Raw genomic sequence first — 24,723 nt, 5'->3', positions numbered from 1 at the left:
AGACACTCAACCACTGAGCCACACTGGCCGGCCGGGTATTTTGATTTTTAAATGCATTTGCAGCATTTATATGCATCAGAAGGAGTAAAGTTCTGGTTTTGAGAAGATACTCAGGGGTTTGCTAATTACTCCTGTAATCAACTTCCAATAGTTGAGGCACTTATTCTCAGCTGGGGGGGATTTTCGCCTCTCCCCCGGGGACTGTTTAGGGACATCTAGGGACATTGTTCTGTGGTCACACTGGCGTGTCCTTGCACCGAGTGGGTGGAGCCAGGGTCATCGCTGGGCAGCCCACAGTGTGGCCAGGACTCTCCACTGAGCTTGGGAAATGCTGATGTAAGGGCTTCATTAAACCAAGCAGTTTATAGATATTGTTTAATTTCTTAGGAAGAGCTGGTTGGCTGGATTTATGTTTTCCTCCTTAGGTGTTTGAATTACTCAAGTAAATGACATATGTCAAATTTATGATGATGGGTTGAAAGGTCTGGCCATGTTTCCAAGTGTATTCTTCCATGTCAGGCCGGTAAGAATCGGGGAGGGTCAAAGCCAACCACTCCTGCTCTCCGGGCAGGTCAGAAGACATGGGATCTTCCAGCACGAGCCTGAGGAGAGATGCCACGTGGCCACCGTGACCACCCGTCCTCACCCTGACCACCCTGCCTCATCGAGCTGGCCCACCCTCTCCTCTAACCTCTTTGCCAACCAAATGTGATGGCCAAGCACTTACTAGAGAATAGCTTTTTCCTCCTACACATAACCCCCTGCAGATTCCTCATGGCCACAATCCACTGGGCTAGGAAATGAGGTGCTGGGGACCATTCACTGTGTTGTTACCTATTAACACGGGTTCATCAAGGCCGCGTTCAGGAGGGATGAGGGCTGGCAGACGGAGGAAGCTGGGATGTTCCAGTCTGCGCTGCTGCTGTTAACCGTCATTAATAATTACATGGCAGGTCTGAGCACAACCCTGTGGTTTGGGGCCCAGGGGATGAGCCTGACCCTGTGTCAGAACATGGCCTTAGGCGCCTGGGGCTGCAGCCAGCACGCCCACCCCAACTCCAGGAGGAGGGCGGGGACGCAGCAGGTGGAGTCTCGCTTGCCTTCCAACCGTCAAACAGGAGCCACGGGGGCTGCTGCCCCATGGGGTGAGCAGAGGGCTCCTGTTGCCTAAAGGGGATGCGGCACCTGAGAGGTGGTGGAGTCGGCTTCTCCCCCAGCACACCATGCCCACCCTGTCTTCCTAAAGACGCATCCGCGACCTCACCCGAGACGCACGCGTGAGGAACACCGCACCTCTACGTGCACATGAAGTGAGGGTGCGGAAACGCTCAGGAAGCCCCCAGGAAGCCCCCGGGCACTCACACCCTTGGATGTGGCGCTCCCCTGTGGTTGGCTGGGGCTGCCTTCAGGTCCTCTCCCTGGGGACCTCCCCGTCTTGGCTGATTTCACTGACACCAGCAAATAAAAGACTATCTGAGCAAGGTCATTCTTTCCTAGAACCCTGGTGCCGTCCTGGCACCTTCCACATCAGGCCCGTTCAGACTGTGATCCCCTCTGGGCTGGATGGAGCCAGGAGGGGTAAAGCTCATAGGGGCCACTAAGAACTCAGGGGACTCAGCGTCTGAGGATCCTTCCAACAAGGGACAGACGCATGAGACAGGAGGCCAGCTGGCGCTGGGGTCAGATCAGGCTGCCCTCCAGTGGCAACCCCGTCATCTCAGAGCTGTGTGACCCAGGTCCCAAGGTGCCCGGCTTACCTGTGATTTAGATCCTCAAACTGTAAGGTTGTGTCAGTAGCACTTTAGGAGCAACGGTATCACACAGGATGGCTTCCGTTCCACTTCTCACCAACTAGGCACACAGCAGGTCAGCCCCTCGGCCTATCTGAACTTAAGTTTCCACATCTGAAATGAAAATAGTAAGATTTTTTTGTCTTAGAATTACAGAATGATTAGAGGATATTCCATGTAAAAAATGTGTTTGACATAGAGCCTAATGTAAGTAATCAAAACTGTTAGCTATGATGATGGTGGTGGCGGTGGTGGTGATGGTGGTGGTGATGATGGTGATGGTGGTGGTGATGGTGGTGATGGTGATGGTGGTGGTGGTGGTGGTGGTGATGGTGATGGTGGTGATGGTGATGGTGGTGGTGGTGGTGATGGTGATGGTAGTGGTGGTGATGGTGGTGGTGGTGGTGGTGGTGATGGTGGTGATGGTGGTGGTGGTGGTGGTGGTGATGATGGTGATGGTGGTGGTGGTGGTGGTGGTGGTGGTGATGGTGGTGATGGTGATGGTGGTGGTGGTGGTGGTGATGGTGATGGTAGTGGTGGTGATGGTGGTGGTGGTGGTGGTGGTGATGGTGGTGATGGTGGTGGTGGTGGTGATGATGGTGGTGGTGGTGGTGGTGGTGATGGTGATGGTGGTGATGGTGATGGTGGTGGTGGTGATGGTGATGGTAGTGGTGGTGATGGTGGTGGTGGTGGTGGTGGTGGTGATGTTGGTGATGGTGATGGTGGTGATGGTGGTGATGATGGTGATGATGATGGTGATAGTGGTGATGATGGTGATGGTGATGTTGGTGATGGTGATGATGGTGGTGATGGTGATGTTGGTGATGATGGTGATGATGGTGATAGTGCTGATGATGGTGATGGTGATATTGGTGATGGTGATAGTGGTGATGATGGTGATGGTGATATTGGTGATGGTGATGATGGTGGTGATGGTGGTGATGATGGTGGTGGTGATGGTGGTGGTGATGGTGATGATGATGGTGATAGTGGTGATGATGGTGATGGTGATGTTGGTGATGGTGATGATGGTGGTGGTGGTGATGATGGTGATGGTGGTGATGGTGCTGGTGATGTTGGTGGTGGTGATGGTGGTGGTGATGGTGATGATGATGGTGATGATGGTGATGGTGATGTTGGTGATGGTGATGATGGTGGTGATGGTGCTGGTGATGGTGGTGGTGGTGATGATGGTGATGGTGGTGATGGTGCTGGTGATGTTGGTGGTGGTGGTGATGATGGTGATGGTGGTGATGGTGCTGGTGATGTTGGTGATGGTGATGGTGGTGATGGTGATGATGATGGTGATGGTGATATTGGTGATGGTGATAGTGCTGATGATGGTGATGGTGATATTGGTGATGGTGATGATGGTGATGGTGCTGGTGATGTTGGTGATGGTGATGGTGGTGATGGTGGTGGTGGTGGTGATGGTGGTGATGGTGATGGTGGTGGTGGTGGTGATGGTGATGGTAGTGGTGGTGATGGTGGTGGTGGTGATGGTGATGGTGGTGGTGGTGGTGGTGGTGGTGATGGTGACGGTGGTGATGGTGATGGTGGTGGTGGTGGTGGTGGTGATGGTGATGGTAGTGGTGGTGATGGTGGTGGTGGTGGTGGTGATGGTGATGGTGGTGGTGGTGGTGGTGGTGGTGATGATGGTGATGGTAGTGGTGGTGATGGTGGTGGTGGTGGTGATGATGGTGATGGTAGTGGTGGTGATGGTGGTGGTGGTGGTGATGATGGTGATGGTAGTGGTGGTGATGGTGGTGGTGGTGGTGGTGGTGATGGTGATGGTGGTGGTGGTGGTAGTGGTGGTGATGGTGGTGATGGTGGTGGTGGTGGTGATGATGATGGTGATGGTGGTGGTGGTGGTGATGGTGATGGTGGTGATGGTGATGGTGGTGGTGGTGGTGGTGGTGATGGTGATGGTAGTGGTGGTGATGGTGGTGGTGGTGGTGGTGGTGATGGTGATGGTAGTGGTGGTGGTGGTGGTGATGGTGATGGTGGTGGTGGTGGTGGTGGTGGTGATGGTGATGGTGGTGGTGGTGATGGTGGTGATGGTGGTGATGGTGGTGGTGGTGGTGATGATGATGGTGGTGGTGGTGATGGTGATGGTGGTGATGGTGGTGGTGGTGGTGATGGTGATGGTGGTAGTGGTGGTGATGGTGTGTGGTGTGGTGGTGATTGGTGATGGTATGTGTGGTGGTGATGGTGGTGGTGGTGGTGAGGGTGGTGGTGGTGGTGGTGGTGGTGATGGTGATGGTGGTGGTGGTGGTGGTGGTGATGGTGATGGTGGTGGTGGTGGTGATGGTGATGGTGGTGGTGGTGGTGGTGGTGATGGTGATGGTGGTGGTGATGGTGGTGGTGGTGATGGTGGTGATGGTGGTGGTGGTGATGGTGGTGATGGTGGTGATGGTGGTGGTGGTGGTGATGGTGATGGTGGTGCTGGTGGTGGTGTGGTGGTGGATGGTGGTGGTGATGGTGGTGGTGGTGATGGTGGTGATGGTGGTGGTGATGGTGGTGATGGTGGTGATGGTGGTGGTGGTGGTGATGGTGGTGATGGTGGTGGTGGTGGTGGTGGTGATGGTGGTGGTGGCGGTGGTGGTGGTGACAACATAAAGCTCTTTTAGTTGGTCTTCCCCAGCCAGCTCCTGTCATGCCCCCTCTGTCCAGAACACAGAGCTGGTGGCTCTCTGGACCCTCCCTCTGGCACAGCTCTCGTGCCCAGGTGTGCCCGGCCCCCAGCAGAGCTGTGCTCAGCCAGAATCATGTGTTTGTCCCAAACCAGTCTGTGCTCGCTGTAATTATGTGAGTTACTACTGCGTGTCAGACACTTACGAGCACTGAATAGACATATATATAAATTAACAAAGTACACAAACTATTGCTATATGAGTGTAAAAAGAAAAAAGAAGTTTTCATGAGAGAACATAGATTTTGAATGAACTTTTAGAAGTGAACATATAAACAAAACCATCAAGCCAGATGTGGGCGGGGCACCGGTAAGCCCATGGGGCCCCCAGGCTGTTCCTGAGCCCCCAGTGTCCTCTGTGCACCCCGTGAGAGTGAGGCTGGAGCCGTGGCAGCCGTGGCTGCGTGGCCTCTGCTTGAAGACGAGGTGAGGTGCCACCGAACAATGGAGAGTGTACACTCCTCTTAGAAGCTTTGCAAATAAGCATGAATGTTGTCAGAGATTAAAGTGTTACATGATGTAAGTGTTTCTTAGATTTGAAGCTGACTTTCAAGTAACAGAACAACCAAACACCCCTCATCGTGTTGGATAAGTGACCCCCCCCCCCACCCCGCAGCAGGTGCCCCTGGGGCCGGGCCCAGTGACCGGCCGCCTGAGCAGAAAAGCCACCGCGGGGTCGGGAGTAATTTCCTGACCCTGACGGAGCCGGGTGACCGCCTGTGTCCTGGGGGCTCTTCCTGTTTGCTGAGCCTCTGGAAACGGCTTTGTTCCCCTTCCCAGGCGTCCGCGCTGGGAACGGGGGCTGCAGGACAGGAGCCCCGCCTGGCAGTGACCCTTGGTGACAGATTAAACAAACGTGTAAAAATTAGCTGTAAAATAAACTTCCTGGGCCCCGATGGGAGCCTCCCTCCCTCCTCCCTGCGCTCCCAGCGTCACCACCACTGTCCACGGCGAGCCCACTGACCCAGTGTGAGGTGAGGGCGGACGGGGCCGGGAGGGACGCTGGGAGCTGCTCCTCACCGGAGGACGGTCTTTCCTCACCCGGGGGCCTTCACCTCCCTCAGACCTGCCTCTCTCCCCCGAGTGTGACATGGCCCAGGGCTGGACCCTCTGCCTTGCACACTCTGAGCAGGACCGGGCAGGCGGGGGGGGGGTCCGTCAGGTGTCAGCTGTCCCCACAGCCTCCCTCACCTTGCACAGGTCTGGGTTCTGGGGCCTCTCCCGTGTCTGTCCCTCCCGCCCTCTCCAGGGCCCACGGTGAGACCCTCCGTGCCTCCTCCCCACTGCGCACCCTGCTCACGGGTCCGTCTGCCGCCCACAGCGCACAGGGAGACGCCAGCCCAAAGTGGGGGCGGTGGGATTTGCACCTCGCCTTTGCTCTGGGCTATTTTCAGAGTCACCCCCAGAGCCCATCTCTTAGTTTTTATTTTAATTGAGGTGGACCTGACATGCAGCACCTCAGTCCCCGTGTCCAAGGTAATGATGTGTCATCTGTGTATATCAGGGGTGGTCCCTGCCCTGAGTCTCCGCCCTGAGCCCAGTAAACATGACGCCCCGTATTTAAGGTGTGATGACTCACTCTCAAAGGTCCCTGTGGTCGAGCCCTCGGAACGCGGAGGCATCTCAGTTTAGAGGGAGCCCTGACCGCACCCCCAGAAGCCATTCAGAGACGGTGCATCACTGTCCACGGCTGGTGGGCCCTTGCGGTCCAGGGCGTTTTCGGCACCAACGGGCCATTGGCTCTGTCTTCCCTTGGAGACTGCGGAAGGGCTCTCGGGGGGGGGGGGGGAGCCCTTCACAGGGCCATAGATTTGACATCGCAGTAGAGTCCTGGCCGGAAGACTGACCCGTGAAGCCAGACCCCCGTCTGAGAGGCCCTCCCGCGACCTTGCGCCGGCTCCTCTTCCCGGGGTCGGGAGGAAATGCGGGGTGCGGACACCTGGCTTCCCCTTCGCGTTCCCACAGGACACGCTCCTGCTGAAACCGTGAGGTGGAGTCCTGTCCGCGTCCCCATATCTGCAGTGTGGGGGTGCCGCCGAAGCAAGCCACAGGCACACCTTGCTCTGAGCATGCTCTCTAACCCTACAACCCACCGCAGCTCCCGGTGCCCCAGGAGAGAGAGCTCCTGCCCACCAGTAACAGCCCAGAGCATGTCGGTCTTCGGAACTGCTCCTAGGGCGCCGCCGGCCACGGCACAGACGGGGAGCAGGGTGTGGGCCCCGCATCGGCCACAACCACCCAGCGTCCCCCGCTTGCAGAGCTGATGTCCTTGGAACAGGTGAGAGGACCCCTCGAAGGTCACCCGAAAACCGGCTCGTTCAAAGACGTGCACACACAACAGCGCACCTTCACCCGTGACATTGTTTCCACCACCCGTGAGCACTGACGGGGCGGCTCCCCAAGGTCGTCCAAGGTGTGGCGACGGCCACCGGCGCTGACAGCTGACAGGGACAGGGAGACGCTGCGTTCGGTCCGTGCCGTTCCCACAGGTCTGCCCCACACGGGACAGTCTCACACCTTCACGTAAACCTTCCTTCTCTGGATCTACGGACAAAGGAAAACGCCAACGCTGTTTCGACGTGTTTTCTTGGCCGGCTCTCGCTTGGTGACGGGGTGAGAACAGAAAGGTTTACCGTGTGGTCCCTGTTTAACGGCCAAAGCAAACCTGTCGTTTTAAAATCCCAAGATCAGTCTCTTCTTAAACCAGGAAACAATGCACTTCCGTTCAAAGCCACACGCGGGGGGTTTGGTCCATCTCCAGACACCGTTGTGGGACGAGGGCGAGGCTGGACTTGAACCGGAGGAGAAGGAGGACACCGCACATGTTTGCGTGACCACCTTGCCGAGCGAGAGCCGCGAGGAAACGGAACACGGTGCAGCCCTGCGGGAGGCACGACCTTGGACTGGCTCTGTGACCCTGGCCTTTGTACCCTCACAAAGGCAGCGTCTGCAAGACAACAGGTGCTGAGAGGAGTGATTCATATTTTTGGAAGCAGATTGCTTAGAGAGGACCCCAGATTGCCACGGAACACACACATGGTGCCCACGTACAAACACACTAAACGGCCGTGATACACGAGCACGCCACCGAAGACACATGCAGAAACAGCCCTACTGACAGAATGCAGATCTCCATGTACACGTGCGCACATGCATGCACACACGTGTACACACCCCTGTACTGACCGCCATGCGGTTTCCTTCTCGTGCTGCGGTCTTCACGCACACACACCATCGGCTGTGGAACCCTCTGCGGCCTCGGCATCCCTCTGGCTAACTCCATGTGGCCTCAGGTCTGAGCATGCATGTCCCTCGGGCGCCCACATGGCATGGACCTGTCGACTCCGATGGCTCCTGAGCCGTGTGCGCACCGTGACGTCCGGTTGTCATCGCGTTGGCTCTGCCAGGACAGAGGCTGGGTTTTCATCTGAGTCCACGGTGCTGGATTCAGCACCTGCTCCAGCTCGGTGTCCAGTCAGAATGGGCGAGTCCAGGCCCTCGTGCTGCCCCTTGCTGGCTGAGGGACGGAAGCTGGTGATCACTGAATCTCCCTGAATCCTCCCAACAGCCTGGCCAGGTGGATGTCACCTGACAGGCCCAGAGAGCTTGGCACTAGTCCCGCCCATGCTGGCTCCCCTCAGGGGCCCAGGGGCCCGTCCCTGTGGTAACCCTTCCTCAGCAGCCGCGTCTGACTCGCAGTGACAGAAGACAGAGGGGCACCGGAGACACTGCCTTGGAAGCTGATCAACTGTCACCGAGCAGCCTGTCTTCTGTGACCTCTGGTGGTTTCAGATTTTTTCTGAGCTCTGCACCCTCACAAGAGCAGCCTGCACTGGGCACAGGGGCCAGGGGACTTCGGGGTCTCATCTGTTCTCGCTCATGGTGGAGCTCACTCAGCATTGCCAGCCATGACCTCTCCTGCCCGCCTGGTCCAGGAGCACGGACACCTGCCGGACTGTGAGACAGGTTCCAGAGGCATCTACCGCTCAGGGGTGCATGTACACATACATGCACACATGTGCGCACACACATCCATAGGTGCACAGGAGTTTGCACATGTGCATGCACACGTTTGCATGTGCACGCACAAACACACCTACACGTGCACACACGTGTGCACACACGTGCACAGGAGTGTACACACATACACATGTCCACATGGGCACAGTGCATGCACACATGTTTGTATGTACACGCAAACATGCCTGCACATGCAAACATGTGCACACACGCACATACATGTGCACAGGAGCCTACACCTGTGCATGCACACATGTTTACGCATGCACGCACAAACATGTCTACATGCACAGGCATGCATGCACACATGTTCACACACATGCACACACATGTGCACGTGGAAGGGATGTTATGTTCGGGTTGGGTAGGTGCAGCCCGCACTGTGTGGCCAGCCCATGAAACATGGGCGATCCCAGAGGAAAGGGACACTGGTCCTTCCCCTCTTTTCTGGTTATGTCCAGGGAGACGTGGTCTAAATCCCAGCTGCTGTGCTACTTGTTTTCTGAAAGATGTTTTTCTGTTCCGTCTGAAGAGTAAAAAGAAGGTGATTTTCATGAGCTAAGAATTGGTTGCTGTCCCACACCCGACGTTTGCACAGTGCTGATGGATGAGGGAAGTGGCCAGTTCCTGGACTTCCTCCAGCCGCCCAGTCCCACTGTGAGTCACCGCCAGGCCGTTATCTCCAGAGGCCGTTGACCGCCAGGCCTCGCTGTGCACGGCGCAGGGCGCTATCTCCGCGTCCCAGCGCTGACCTGGCTGACTCCTGCCGGATCCACCGTGGTCACTGTCCAACTGTCCAGCAGGCATCAACCCGCCGTGTGCGCCAGGAGGGGATTTCATGGGGACGGGACCCTGCACGGCCGTCTGTGCGGCTCCAGGCCACCCCGAGAGCAGACTGGCCACGTGTGCAGAAATGCGGCCACTTTCTGGCCACGTGTGCCCGTTGGCCCTCCGTGTCTGTCAGTGGCTGGTTCGGGCTGTTTGTGGCTGACGTTTGGGGAATGAGACAGAGTTGAAAGTAACTACACTGACCCCAGAAGGGAAGAGTGGACAGGCCGGGAATTCCGTCGCCTCCGTCTCCCGCACTGTCTGCGGCCTCAGCTCAGAGGTCCTTTTGGTCAGCTGAATGGGGCGCAGTCTGTTCTCGCGACGACAATACTGGATTTTCCCTGGAAGAGCTGCGGCTGACCCGGCTCTCGGCTCACATGCCCGGGACCCCGACTGGCACCTCAGTGGAGCCCCCGGGTGGGCACCGTGGGACCAGGCCCCGGGAGGGAGCAGGACTTAGCCCTGCGGACCACCATGACGCCCGCTCTGACTTAGGGGTGAGTGTGAGCGATGACCCCTCCCACGGTTCACGCTGCCTCAGCCCACTAGCACGTAGGTGAAGAAACCTCCATTCTCGTTTCCGCCACCAGGGCTCAGTAACCCTGAACTGTGCTGTGTGGGCAGCGGTTTTGCCAGTGAGCGGGTGGTGCACAGGGAACGGGACTGCAGACAGCGCCAGCGCCACAGAGACCCCAGAACATGGCAGCAGCTCCCTTGCGGTACCGGAAGCGTTGACATAGCACCTGGGGCAGTGACCTAGGGCAGGTGACGTGACCCCTCACACCTGGGCAGGTAGCAGGGTTTCACACCTGGGCTGGAAACACACTCGGCCAACAGCGTGTCCTCCAGGGCCGGGCTGCCGGGAAGCCAGCCACACTCTTCCCCCCCAAGGCCGGCAGATGACGAGCTGGCAGAATGCGGGGGGAGGGGTGTCACCCACAGGAAACAGTGGACAAGGCTCGTCCTGTCACACATTCATTCTGACAACTTCCTGGAACATTTCAGCCTCGTCCCCGCGGATGGTAACACTGTGCTGACTCAGCGCCCCCCACCGCCACCTCGCATCCCGGTCCTCGCGGTGCCCACGCCGCTGCTCCTGCCTGGGCTCCCGCAGGGCCGGCCCCGAGCGGCAGAAACACCGGCAGGTCCCCACCGCCAGGGTGTGTCCGGGTCAGGCCCAGCCGGCACCTGAACCACCTCATCGTGTTGTGTGCTTCTGTTACCTGGTAAAATACTTTATTGACCTTTTCCTAACATGTAATTTTTAAATGGTGTTTTTGTATAAAAAGTGTAACAAAGCTTTCAGGTATAGAAAAGAAAGGAAAATCACCAGAAACCTAATTCTGTGGTAACACAGTTAATATATTGGTGACTATCACCAACGCATCTATTTAAAAAATATATGTTTTGCCCTGGCCGGTTTGGCTCAGCGGTTAGAGCGTCGGCCTGCGGTCCTGAGAGACCCGGGTTTGGTTCCCGCTAAGGGCATGTACCTCGGTTGCAGTTTGTCCCCGGCCCTGGACGGTTGTGCGGGTGGCAACCACTCGATGTGTCCCTTTCACGTCGATGTTTCTCTCTCTCTCTCTCTGTTCCTCTCTCTCCCTCCCACTCTACCTGAACAAAAAAAAGGAAAAATGTCCTCGGGTGAGGATAAAATATATATATATATATATATATATATATATATATATATATATGTTTTCATTGATTTTTTTTTTAGAGAGCGGGGAAGGGAGAGAGATGGAAACATCGATGTGAGAGAGAAACACCCATTGGCGCCTCCTGCACGCCGCCCACTGGGAATCCAGCCCACAACCCGGGCATGCGCCCTGACGGGAATCGGACCGGGACCTCTCAGTCCAGGGGACGGCGCTCCATGCACTGAGCCACACCGGCCGGGCTCACCTCTGCGTCTTACACACACACACAGGCCTAGGTCCCCTGAACAGCCTCCATGTGAGGTGGGACCATGGCCCCTGTGTGGGCTCCTTGTCCTCCTGCTGCAAACCCCCACCTGATTGTCTCCACAGGACTGGGCTGGGCCCTCTGGACTCACCCTGTCTGAGGCTCACACGCAGTCACGTGCGCACAGGTACACGCGTGTGCACACAGCGGCACAGACAGAGCGTCCGTGTCGTCGTTTAAGAGACGGAGTCAGACCACAGTTCTGCTGTCTGCTCCCTCCCATGTGCTCCGAGGCAGCTCCCATCACCCCGTGACGTTCGAGAGCCAGACGCGGCTGAGCCTGCGGCCAGCAGAGAGTCCGCGAGGAGCCCTTTCCCGTCAGAAGGTGCGAGAAAGCGAGGACATGGGATTGGAAAATCACAGTTCGCGACTCTGGTGAAACAGTGGACCTGGAGAAGGGTCCCTGCGGGCGACAGACACTCAGACACCGACACGCGCCCTGGGCCTCCCCTGGGAGTGTGGCCGTCCCCGTGGGACGGTCCCGCCAAGCCCACGGGGAACGAGCACTCGTTAGAGGTGCAGAGCCCAGCAGAATGGACTGGACGTCACCGCCCTGGGCGGGCCAGGCAAGGTCACCCGGCAGGGCAGCCTCGCACCGCTCCCTTGGCAGGCGGTCAAGGTCTCTCTCTGTTTCCTCCGCGCAGGGACCGCCATGCAAGGGCCTGAGTCATTCACTGATTACATCAAAGAGTGTTTGTCTTGGTTAGCAGCCTGTTTGGGTGAAAACCAAGATAAATTGCAAATTGGCGAGGCTGCTAACAAACACATTTTCAGCCGTTTCTGCTGAGGGATGTATAGCGTGTCCAGGGCTCACCCCATCCTGTCCTCATTCAGCAAAGTGCTGATGGAAACACACAGGGCAGGGCACAGGGCGCGGCCCGGGACTCCGCCGGTCCCACAGTCCTGTTCCCACCGAGGGCGCTCAGCGCGGGGCAGGGTCTCCCACGCCTGCCCAGTGGGTGCCGAGAAGCAGAGAAGGAGGCCCAGACAGGCCCAGACACTGCCCTCCGTCATGAGCCGTGTATCGGACCCACCAATCACCACAAACCGAGCAGCTTGAACCAACAGGCTGGGTGGGCACCACGGGTGCAGCTGGGCCGGGCCAGGGTCTCGCCAGCCTGGGCTCACTCGGCTCCACGGGGCCGGGGCAGGGCTGAGGTTCCTCCTTCTTCCTGTCTTCAAAAGACACGGCCCACCCCCCAGGCCGCCCGCGGCCCTCCACGTGGCCCCCCACGTGGCCCCACCCACGGGAGAGGCACCCGCTGGGGGGACCCTGCTCCTGGAGGGTGCGCGTGACTCGGTCAGGCCCACGGACGGTGTCCTGGTTCGGGGTCACCTGACTTGGACGCAATCACGTCACGGCCCTGCCAGCGGCGGGTGGGCGAGGGTTTGACTCCAGCGGAGCGGCCGGCAGCGTCCGGCTCCCACGACTCACCAGCTCCTCACGGAGCCACCTCTGGGCCACGGGGCCTCCTGCCCGGGCTCCCGAGACTGACCTCAGCTCTCCTGCCGGCTGCACGGACGAGAGTGTTCGGGAGAAGGGGCTCCGAGCGCTGACGGGGCCCCTGGATGGAGAGCAGAAGGTGACGAGCGGCTCTGAGCCTGGTGACCGGGGGAAGCTGTGCGTGGGGGGCACCGGGGACGGGGGGCAGGGCCACCCCAATGCCTGTGTTCTGTCTCCTGTCCAGCGGGGGTGCAGAAGGCATGCTGCTCGGAAGACGGGCCTCGTGCGGCGTCTCGATGGCAGATGTGAGCGAGCAGGGCCCTGCGCAGGCGCGTCTGGTGACAGGACGGTGCAGACACGGGGCTCACAGGTGACACACGGGGGGGGGGGGGCTGAGGCTCCCAGGGGTGGGGCTGGTTCAGGAGGGCGGGCTGAGCATTCCAGGCCTGGGGTGGAGGCCCCCACGCTGGCCCTCCCGTGTCACTGTCCCAGGGCCGGCAGGCACCCAGACCTCCAGACAGGAGCCCCGGGCCCCGTTCAGAGGAGGGTGGGCCTCTGGGCTGCAGTTCAGGGCGAGCTCTGTCCCCTGAGGTCCTCTTGCTCGTGGCCCGCGCCTCCTGGACCTCAGCCCTGCCGTCCGGGCTCCTGCAGCCTGGGGGCCCCCTGGCAGACGACTGGGCTGAACCGTGTCCTCCAAGTCCCCGCCTGCTCCCCGCGGAGGCTCCCGCACAGGTGCTGCTGCCCAGGCTGGCGGAGGCCTCTGCCCGGCTCGGCGCCTCCTCCCACCACCTCCTTGCACCCGGCAGGCCTGGAGGCCGGGCAGCGGCCGGAGCGGTGCGGCTCCACTTCAGGTCACTGAGCTGTTGGCACCCCCACCCCCGAAGCCAGCAGCTCTCGTGGCCTGCAGCTCACAGCGACATCTGCAAATGTGGGCGGCTCTGCCCCGGGGCAAGCAATCCAACAGACGGTGCAGACGAAGCGAAGGGCTGTTCCCAGGCTCTCCGCTCTCTGCCATGACCTCCAGGAACGGAAGGTCCCAGAGGTCCCGGAAGAGCAAGGTGGCCAGGGGCGCGTGTCCGGCACCAGTGTCCTCGTGAGACAACATTGCACCTACTTGGGAGACCTGTGCCTCTCCCTGCAGAACAGGGGGCCAGGCTGCACTTGCCATGCTCCCTTCTTCCTCTGGGCCCAGTCAAGCAGCCCCACCCTCTGGTTCTCTGAGTGTGTTGGCCATAACCCACCACAGTGCCTTAGAAGTTGCCTGAACACAGAGTCCAGTGAGCCTATCACCTCCTTTGTTCAGGATTCTATGCATTTGTTAATATGGCCTAAGAAAGACCCGCTTCCCGGAGGCGGGGACTGTGGTGAGCAGAACCCCTGCTGTTCCAGGGTTTGTTTCAGCCACACAGGGAGGGGCGCAGGGAGGGAACCTGGGGCAGGAGGGGCAGTGCAGGCTGTTCCCCTGACCGCCCCGAGGATGTGGTTTCTGTCTCGCAAATATTTTTGCCTCTTCCTGTGTCAGGGCACAGTTTTCACGTGTGACCCTCAGGTGGTCTGGGAGGAGCCAGGTTTGGTGGGAGGCCACCCTCTGGAGACAGCGCCCCCGGGAAGCCTGGGGAGGCCCGGCCCAGCGGGAGACGGTGGGCCTGTGAGGAGAGCTGCCCCAGATGCTGATTTTTTGTTTTTTTTTTATCCTCACCCGAGGATATTTTTCCATTTTTTGTACAGATAGAGAAGAAGAGAGAGAGAGAGAGAAACATCGACGTGAAAGGGACACATCGAGTGGCTGCCACCCGCACAACCGACCAGGGCCGGGGACAAACTGCAACCGAGGTACATGCCCTTAGCGGGAACCGAACCCAGGTCTCTCCGGACCGCAGGCTGACGCTCTAACCGCTGAGCCAAACTGGCCAGGGCCCAGACGCTGGTTTGAGTGAGGGTCTCGTTGATCCCGGAGAACTCAGGAGGGGCAGGGGACGCCGGGGCTGATGAAACAGCGCATCCCAGGCACCAAGAGAGCAACGCAGGGACCGTGACCAAGGTGTCTGGCTTTCCCAGGACGGGCCGAGTTCTGCCCTGTGCACCTGGACGGTTCGGCTCCTGTCCGCCCCTGTGAGGCTCCGATACCATAGCACACAGGGCTCGTGTCCCCAGCAGCGCAGGGTCAGCTGGTGGAAGAACAGCATGGGCCAGTCCACAGTGGCCTCCCCAGCTCCCTGGACACACGGCCACTCCGGCCTCTGCTGGCTCACGCCCTTTTTCCACTGTTTGCCCAGAGCCTACCACCCCCTTTCCAGATAACGTGTTTAAACCTGGACCCCACAGCCGCTGCCTCCCCTCCTGTCCTGGAAATTCCCTGAGGCCTGTGCACCTGCCCTTAGAGACCCCCTGTGAGCCTGTGGGGCCGTGTGGCTGTGACTGGACACTTCTGTTCCCACAGGACAGAAGCCCTGCGGAAAGAGGGTGTCATATCGGGACCTCCTGTCCTGCTAACACCAGACCCAGACGGCGTCAGTGGCCGGCAGAGTCCTGGGCAAGTCCCCTGCACAAATGCCCCCCCTTCCCCCCACTCTCTGGCTGGACAAGTCTGTTCATGCTTGGCCTCCTGTCCCCCAGCAGCAACCCCTGAGACCCCCAGAACCGCAGCAGCGGGACCACCAGGCGTGGATTCTGGCCTCAAAGTGCACGGTGTGGGGGACGGGAGCTGTGTTTCCGCGTGTGCCGCGTGGTGGGGACAGGGGAGCTGTGTTTCCGCGTGTGCCGCGTGGTGGGGACAGGGGAGCTGTGTTTCCGCGTGTGCCGCGCGGTGGGGACAGGGGAGCTGTGTTTCCGCGTGTGCCGCGCGGTGGGGGCAGGGGAGCTGTGTTTCCGCGTGTGCCGCGCGGTGGGGACAGGGGAGCTGTGTTTCCGCGTGTGCCGCGCGGTGGGGACAGGGGAGCTGTGTTTCCGCGTGTGCCGCGCGGTGGGGACAGGGGAGCTGTGTTTCCCCGTGTGCCGCGCGGTGGGGACAGGGGAGCTGTGTTTCCGCGTGTGCCGCGTGGTGGGGACAGGGGAGCTGTGTTTCCCCGTGTGCCGCGCGGTGGGGACAGGGGAGACTTTCCATCTCACCTAGGTGGTGCCCGTGCGATGGTCGCATCTGTGTGAAAGGTGATGTTCGGGGGTCGCCAGGTGTTTGCCCGCATCCTGAAGGCCACAGCCCAGCTGCCGGGACATGAGGGACAGCGAGGCCTGTCAGCACCAGCAGCGATGGGATGGAAAGCTTGTGTAGGGGGTGGCTGGTCCCACCTGACAGGTCAGCCACCGGACCACCTGCCAGCGCAGGGGCTGTCTCTGCTCCTCATCCCGCACCCTGACCCGCCCTCCCCGAGCCAGGCTCCACGCAGGTCACAGCAGGGACCGCAGGCCCGTCCAGGGTTCTGGGACGAGCGCCCTGTGGGGGGCCCTGGCAGCCTGTGTGGGGAGCAGCCCTGCTACCCTGCACACGTCCGGAGGCCAATGTGGGGAACAGAGACCACATTCAAGGAAGACCTGAGGAAGGCCCGCAGGACATGGGAGGGGCCCCTGGGGTGTGGAGGGGCCCCTGGGGTGTGGGAGGGGCCATTGGGATGTGGGAGGGGCCCCTGGGGTGTGGGAGGGGCCTCTGGGGTGTGGGAGGGGCCTCTGGGGTGTGGGAGGGGCCTCTGGGGTGTGGAGGGGCCCCTGGGGTGTGGGAGGGGCCCCTGGGGTGTGGGAGGGGCCCCTGGATCCTGACAGTGAGTAAAGGGAGCCTAGGGGGACAGGGTGCGGCTCTCCCTCTGTCCAGTTCCCTGGAAGCGCCGTGACTGGCAGGCCCAGCTGCGGCCAGGCCCTCCGGGCTGTCCTGACAGATGTTTTGATCTACTGTTTGGAGAAGGGCTCTGCTTGGCTCTGCGGCTGCACATCTGTTTCTGTTTAGAGGGGAGCGTCTCCAGGGGCTGCTGTGCCCCCCGGATCGTCCGCGGGCTCCCATTCTCGCCTCCGCCAGGATGGACGGACGGCAGGCCGGCGGGACATGCTTCTGAGCTCTGTGAAATAGATCATTCACTTAAAAAAGCGAACAGTTTAGCCTCCTAAGTACATCCTTTTTGAAGGGGGGTATTTACTTTATTTGCCCATAAAACCTACCCAGGGACCAGAGAACCTCCAGACCCAACGTGCGGAGCAGCTTCTGGCTTTGCCCTGGGCGCTGCCAGGGACACAGGGAGGAGTGAGGCAGAGGCCTGCGGGGCGCTGCGGGGACCCCTGTCCAGGTGCAGGCCGAGCACAGGGGGCCTTCTCCAGCCTGCGACAGCGCGCTGGGTGCTGGGCTCACAGGGCCTCTCCCGTCTTGAACCGCAGAGCAGGCGCACTGGGCAGGCGATAGATACATTGTTGCAATGATGACCCCGTTCCTCCTGAACTTGGGTGTGAAGAACCGGGAGGCTTTTGTAGGCAATAAACAGGTGTTTTTCTGAGAGCAGCTTTTCCATCTGTGAACTGGGGGGAGGGCACGTGGACCAAGTGCGCACTGGGGCGCCGCCCTCCCCCCCCCCCCGTGACGTGGAGCAGCCACTGCAGCTCCTCACCAGCCCTGGAGCCCTCGCGGCAGGGGGGTCTCAGCGGCTCGACCTGAACCCTGTTTAGTGAAACCACAGGCCAGCTGGGAGGGACCCAAAGCCCCGGTGCTGGGAGGGGGCTCGGCTGTGTCCTGGGAAGGGGCCTGTCCAGGGGACGGAAGTTTCTTCTCCACGAGCTCTGAGAGCAGCTCCTGTGGCCTTGAGAAGTCGAGGTGACACGGGGTCTCTCCGCGATCCGGGCCGCCTCCAGCAGGGCCACCGGGCTTAGGGCTCACTTCGGTCAGCTCTGTTGGTCAGCGTTCCTCAGTGACAGGCAGCTCAAGGCATCCTCGTTCACCTAGAGAAGACGGACTTCGTGGGGCCAGGGAGGCCGGCACACGCGGCTCAGAGGCGCAGGGGCACACGCGGGTGCCGGGCGCCCCCTGGGCAGGAGCCTGTGGCGGGCGCAGGGCCCGCAGGGCCTACAGGCCATGAATTTGAGACAGTACCTGGCCCAGGACAACCCGAAGCCCAGATACCAGGCCCCGGGAGTGTGCCCAGGCCAGGGCGGCCCCCGGAACCCACCTCCCCCCAGGCATCCTAACAACATGAAAACGGGGTTCACCTTTCATTTCATGTTTTTTTCGTCCCATTTTCTCTAGTAACCCGTCCTTATTGAACGTTTCAAAAGTGTATCAGGTGTTGTGAGTTCTGCCTGCCTTTACCATAGTACAGCGCCGACACGGACAGGCCGTCACCGGGACGCCCAAACATGCACGATGATGACTGGTGTCAGCCCTGGTCGGTTTGGCTCCGCGGTTAGAGCGTCCGCCTGCAGACCAAGGAGTCACGGGTTCGATTCTGGTCCAGGGCATGTACCTCGGTAGCGATTTGACCCCGGCCTTGGTCGGGGTCGTACAGGAGGCAGCCACTCGATGTGTCCCTGTCACGTCGATGTTTCTCTCTCTCCCTCTCTCCTTCCTGCCATATCCGAACAAAAGTGGAAACATGTCCTCGGGTGAGGATAAAAATAATAATAATGATGAATTTCAGTAACGTCTTTCATAGTTTGCCAATTTTCGCATGATCACCACAATTTCATACAATTTTTATCTTCCCGGCGAATTGTCGTCCTCCGTGTGGCGTGAGCTGCTTGTCAGCGCAGTGCCCGACGCTCCAGTATTGAGGCGCAGCCGCAGGGGCCGAGACGTCAGAGCACATCCACTCGAACCTTCGTTCTGTCTCCCGTCCTCCGGCTGCAGGGGCCGGGAGGGCCCTGTCCTTCTCCGGGCAGGTGGGCTCCTGGGTGACAGACACTCCAAAGGTCACAGCGGCGCCGGCCGCTGGTGCTCCCACGCCTGCCTCCGCCGAGGGGTGCTTCCCGGGAAGGCCAGCGGGACGGAGACAGGACTGTGGACGCCAGGGCTTCGCGCCGTGGGAGCCGCCTCGCCTGCCGGAGCGCGAGTGGGAAGGATGAGAATCGTGCTCATGGAAGGTAAGAAGCCTCCACAGAGGAGCATCACTGAACGTGTGTGGGTTGTGGGGGGAAGGGCGCAGCTGTGAACAGATGGAGGGGAAAACCCGCACAGGCCAGCCGGGTTCTGCTCGTAGCGTCCGTGTGTCTGCTGGTCAGCACCTGAGCGTGAGGGCGGGTTCAAAGGACAGCGGACGGGGCAGCCGGTCGGGCGCAGAGATGAGCAGGTGGGTGTGCGGAGTCTCCATTTACCGTGCCGGCCAATTTCCGTGGGGTCAGTGATCCCATCAGGGCTGGTCTCAGCGCCACGCGAGGTCTCTGAGCACGCGCTGCGGGGACAGGTGTGCCAGCCCAGCCTGGCCAGCAGGTGTGGCCACTGTGGCGCCACTGGTCCCATGAGCACGGCTGAGACAGGCCTGTGGTCCTGAGGGGCACCCTTGTGGCTGCGCGGGGGCCACAGGAAGTGGTGGGAGGGCCCCAGGGCCCAGCAGCAGCTCCCGCCCCGCGGGACTGGGTCTTGCTTCCCCCAGAGACCCCGCCCAGGGAGCAGGATTGGAGGGCGGTCGCCAGGTGACCCGTCCCTCTGCCCTGTTCTTCATCAGGATCTTCGCCATCGCCGGCTCACGTTCTCCCGGACGACCGCGTGGCCGCTCAGTCCAGCTGTACTGAGAGGTAACCAGGGCGCTGGAGCACCGCCACCCAGAATCGGGGAGCCCGAGGGGCCCGCGGCAGAGAGGCCGCCTGGCGTGCATCCAGGTGGAAGGTGTCTGCTCCCTCCCTGGCCAGCGGGCTGCTTTTTACCTCGAGGTCGATGGTACTCGAGCGACCTGCACTGCGGACCCCCCCAGACCTGGCTGCGGAACAGCGGAGTTCCCTCTGCTGTGTTCATTCTTGAAGCAACTGGAGTCCGAAGGGGGTTCTGGGGTGCAGTGTGGCCCGGCGTGGGGGGCACGGCACACAGGAAGGGGAGGGACTTGCCTCCTGCGAGGAATCGGGAGTCTCGCAGGGTCACTGATGGGTTTTGGGGAGGTGGCCGGGTGCGAGGGAGGTGGACCCTCACTGGGAGGCTCTGGGCACTTGGCAGCCACAGCGAGCAGGCTGCCAGGGTGACAGGGCAGGACACGCCTCACACTGGCGAGGCGGAGGGCCCGGGCCCAGCTGCACAGGGCCCCCCAGTCCCGGATCCGGAGCATCTGCGGCCTCCGGGGTGGACGGTGCCGAGCGTCCGTCCCCCAGCTAATCCCGCAGCGCGTTGTGTATAAGAGTCTGATCCCGGCACGGCCCCAGGGTTCACGCCGGTGTGATCGCCGACTTGTCGTGGGGAACTAGACCGGCGCGGCATAATGGCCCCGTGTTTACGAAGTCTATACATAGCGTGTGGGGAAGTCCTTGGCGCTGTTTGTCCGTGGTGTAAATATTTTAAGATCGGGCCGGTCGCAGGGGTTTCTGTGTACACTAGACAGCGTTCTCTTTTATCCGGTCCTAAGAAGGAGCTGGAGGGAGCGGATGTACGTTGTCCAAACAAACATTTGTTTCTTCCTCCAGCTGCGTGGAGGCCGCTGCTGCCTCCTGGGGAGCGCTGGTGGTCCCCGCACGCGGCCAGGTGGGTCACGGGTGAGCCGCAGTGAGGGCCGTGCGGCGTGCGTGCTGAGCGTGGGGTGCAGGGTGCTGAGGCAGGGCGCTCTCGCGATGGGGTGCTGGGTGCAGAGCGGCGAGGGGTGAGGGGGGTGGTGCTGGGCCATGCGGTGTGAAGTGCCCTGGGCTGTCGCCTGCTGCCTCCTCCTGTGAGCAGTGGGGAATGTCGGGGTGCAGATGGCACCCTGGATCTGCGAGGGCTCCCACAGAGGGAGCGCTGACCAACCAGGATCACCGGCTGCTGTGCCTCCGCCTCCAGCTTCCTCCAGGCCTGTCCTGGCTCCGTCCTCCACTGTCCTCGGAGCTCTGTGCCCCCCACCTGAAGGGAGCTGGGCTCCGTCAGCACGTCCTGGAACAGCAGGCCCGGCCAGGACGCCGGCGGCAGGGGCGCAGGACCGGCGGGGCTCAGCCTCTCTCCGCCGTGCCGCGTTCTCCACTGGCAGAGGAGTAGCGGGTGTGTGAGCTCCCCGTGTGCGGGCGCGAGCGAGGCCGGGGCCCACCGACCCACAGCCCCCAGACGCAGAGGGGACCCGCTCCGACCAGCAAAGCCGCAACAGTCATGGCCCCTGGTCCTTCGCAGCGAGGACACAGGGAACCGGCCCTGAGGTCACAGCTGCACCCGGCCCCTCTGCCGAGGAGGACAGGGCCGCCGGCCGCCGTGGATGAACACCTCCTTACCGAGCCGGGGCCGGGCTGTGCGGCAGCCTCTGGGCAGCTGACAGAGGCCTGTGCCTGGGGGCCAGGGAGGGGGGCCCCCGCATCAGACGAGTCTGGCAACCTGGCCCAGCCATGGGAGTCGTCACAGACAGGGAGGAAGGGGGGCGCTCGGACGGGACCCTGTCACAGGGGGGCTCGTGGTGCCACATTCTCACCTTCCTCCTGTTCCCGAAATAAAAATAAAAGAGAAACAGAAGCATTAGCCCAGCATTGTTAGTTCCCGGGCCCTGCGGTGCCCATACCGAGTGGGCGGAGGGATCCAGGGTCCTGGGCCCTGTGGGTGACGCCGTCGGCCCAGCAACTCACCCAAGGGAGGACCCATGGGACTCGGCCACGGCCGGTCCTCGTCCCCATATCTCATGACAGGAGCACTTCCTGGCCCCCAGCCTGAGGTCCAGACCCGAACTGACCCTCTCTCCTTGATGCTGACCTGCCCACCCCCGTCCTCGTCCACACACCATGCCCTCGTCCACACCCCCCGTCTACCCCGTGTCCTCGTCCACACACCGTCCACCCCGTGTCCTCGTCCACACACCGTCCTCGTCCACACCCCCCGTCCACCCCCGTCCTCATCCACACCCCGTCCTCATCCACCCCCCCGTCCACCCCGTGTGCTCGTCCACACACTGTCCACCCCGTGTCCTCGTCCACACACCGTCCTCGTCCACACCCCCCGTCCACCCCGTGTCCTCGTCCAGCACGGTGCCAGCCCACAGCAGGTGCCCGACAGAAGACACAAAGCAAGTCGGTGGTGCTCTGTGCAGCGCATGAGGCACAGACAAACCCGCCTCCGTCCCTGCAGCCCCGTCCTCGGAGGGCGGGGCACACACTGGGGTCTGTCCGCCATCCCTGCCCGCTCCCCTGTGCTGTGCGGCACTGGCCACGTCACCGGCCACGTCACCGGCCACGTCACCAGCCCGTCCTCCAGAGGGTTCGGGCCGCACATCATCCCACGGTGTCGACTGCGCCTCTGCGGGCAGGACGTCCTCTTCCCTCCGCACCGGCAGAGCCCCCGCGTGCCGCCCGCGCTGGCCCATACGGGTCTGTGCAGTGTCAGGAAAGCCCGGACCTGCGCAATGACCAACGCGTCCAACCTCGGACGGCCGGGAGGGCGCCGTAGCTCCTGTGCTCGGTCTCCCCCCGATAAAGTGGGTGCACTGGAGGGCGCCCCATGGACTGCTCGGCGTCAGCTTAGCTCTGCAGCCCAGTGCACGGGTCACACGCTGAACCTGCTGTCCACGCTGTCTCTGCTTCCGGGTGCCGGCAACGGGGGCGGGGGCGTGTGAGGCAGGACGAGAGGGAGGACGGGAACTCCGCCAGCAGCAAGACCACTGACCACCCCACGGAGCCCGGCCCCCCGAGTGCACATGCCGGTGAAGTCAGGGGGGCTTCCCTCTTGCAAGGGGCCAAGGCATTGGCTAAGAGGGGCACCTGAGGTCAAGGTGGAGCCTCCCTAACATACAGACGGCCTGTCCACAGGAGGACAGTGACCACGCACCTGAGCTCGGAGCCGGCCGGCTGCTCTCGGGCTCTCAGAGGGGCGTCTGGTCTTCTCCGCACAGGGTGTTTCAGGACGGAGCCAGGCCCAGGGAGAGACCAGCGGCGAAGCAGAGGAACCGGGTGCAGTTGGAGACGAGACAGGACCAGGGCTGGGAGGTGGGATCCCGACCCAACACCCCGAAATGTCTGCACAGACTCGCCTCTGGAGGGCGTGTGTGTTCCCGTCAGCGGCTCGCGGGATCCGCACCCTCATCCCACGGGGCTCAGGCGCCCCCTGCCCGCCCGGCCTCCTGGAGCTGTCCAGGGTGTGCCCTCGACCAGCCGGGCTGGCGGTGCCGGGTTGGCCCCGCTGGGTGTCAGGGCAGACGAGGCGCAGCGACGGGTTTAGCCTCAGTCCTGAGAGACGGCAGCACCTCGGAGACACACCCAGATCCATGCCTGACCACACGGCACACAGCAACAGGGTTGTCCTGGGTTTTCACTGTCACTAAAAACAAGAGAGAAGTTGAACATTAAGAGACAAAAGTGTTTCCTCCGACACGTGTCTAGACTTTAGCTGCCTTTCCCATAACCCTGCGCTCTCTTTATTAAACATTTAACACAGACGCGGGATAAGCATTCGGCTCACAAAGCAGGAGCCGCCCGGCCCTGCGCACTGAGGTCGTGGCCACCGAGCGCTCAGTCCGAAGTGGGTTCCTGCCGTAGAGAGAGAGAATGTCACTCCGCCAGCTCGAGCCAGGACCGACCACGCGACGGGCACAGTGACCCCGGAGAAGAGCCGCTGTGTCTCCTCCAGCTCCCCCGCACCCACCACGGGCGCCCTGTTGGCCACGCGTGTCCTGTGGTCGCCGCCCGCAGCCCAGGCTCCAGGCACCGTGCGGGGGAAGCCTGCTCTGCCCACGAAACACCTGCGGGGAGCGTCTCCACGCTCAGAGGCTTTGCTCCAGGCGGTGACGCAGAGACCTCCTCCGGCTCGCTCCAGAGCCAAGGTCACAGCGGCAGAAAGGACCGGGCAGAACACCCGCTTCCACCGGCTCCGGGCCAAGCACACACCGCCTTTGTCCCGGTCACCCACTGTGTGGTCACATGGCCACACCGGCCTGCTCGGAGCACGTGGCCGAGTGCAGACACAGTCACAGCGGCGGCAGCGCTGTGTGGACGTCACCTGTTCCACGCCAGGCCCCACGCCCACCTGCACACGTGTCCACACTCACCGCCGTGGGTTCGCGGCTCCCGCAGTGAGACTGTTATCCGTCCACACGGAGGAGGAAGCTGGGCTCTGACAGGGCAGGTCGTCACTCAGACCCGCCGGCTCCAATCCCAGAACTGGAGCCGGAGGCACAGTCGGCTCGGACCCTGTGCGCGGGGCCCACGGGGCAGCGCTTCGCCGAGGCCCAGGGCTGCAGGGTGGCAAGAACGGAGCCAAGGGGAGATGGGCGGGGGCGCAGGGCGGTCGGCTGCGGACACCGACCCTCAGTGTGGCCCTGGCCTCTGAAAGACACTCTGGCCAGTGCGAGTGGCCACTGAGGAAGCCCAGGGCCACGGGAAAGCCCTCTCAGACCAGCGGGCACGGGCTGCATGAACACGCCCCCAGGCACGGGCACTTACCTGTGTTCAGAGCACAGGAGCAGGCTCCGCGCCTCCAGGAAGCAGTTGCTTCGAGATGTTATCAGTCAGAGTCGGGCCTGTGACGTCGGAGGGGAATGTGCCCGGGGTCTTCACCAGTCAAGGTGGGCTCTGCTTCTGTCGGGCCGTCTGGGCCAGGAGACGCTGGGCAGGGGATGCTGCAGGGGTCCCCTGGCCCCCCACTGCCACCGCAGGCCGAGCGTGTACATGCCACCCGTGGCTGCCTCCCTTCCTCCAGCCCTGACCAGAGAGAACAGCAGTCTAGGCGCCACGCTGGGCGGTGTCGGCAGCGTCTCCACACACAGACACGTCACTGGCACCCGCAGGGGACACGCTCACCCTCCCTGCACCCCGTGTTCTCATCCTGCACTGAGAATAACAGTTACTCCTGCCCCCAGGTGCTGGGGGGGCCTGAGTGAGGAGCCTGTACATGGGGCTGGTGCTCTGTACAGTCAGCTCCATCCGGGGCTGTGGCTACA

The sequence above is a fragment of the Molossus molossus genome, unplaced genomic scaffold (genome assembly GCF_014108415.1).
Source record: "Molossus molossus isolate mMolMol1 unplaced genomic scaffold, mMolMol1.p scaffold_m16_p_8, whole genome shotgun sequence".
In the NCBI taxonomy this organism is placed as follows: domain Eukaryota; kingdom Metazoa; phylum Chordata; class Mammalia; order Chiroptera; family Molossidae; genus Molossus; species Molossus molossus.
This window is presented reverse-complemented; position numbering follows the sequence as displayed.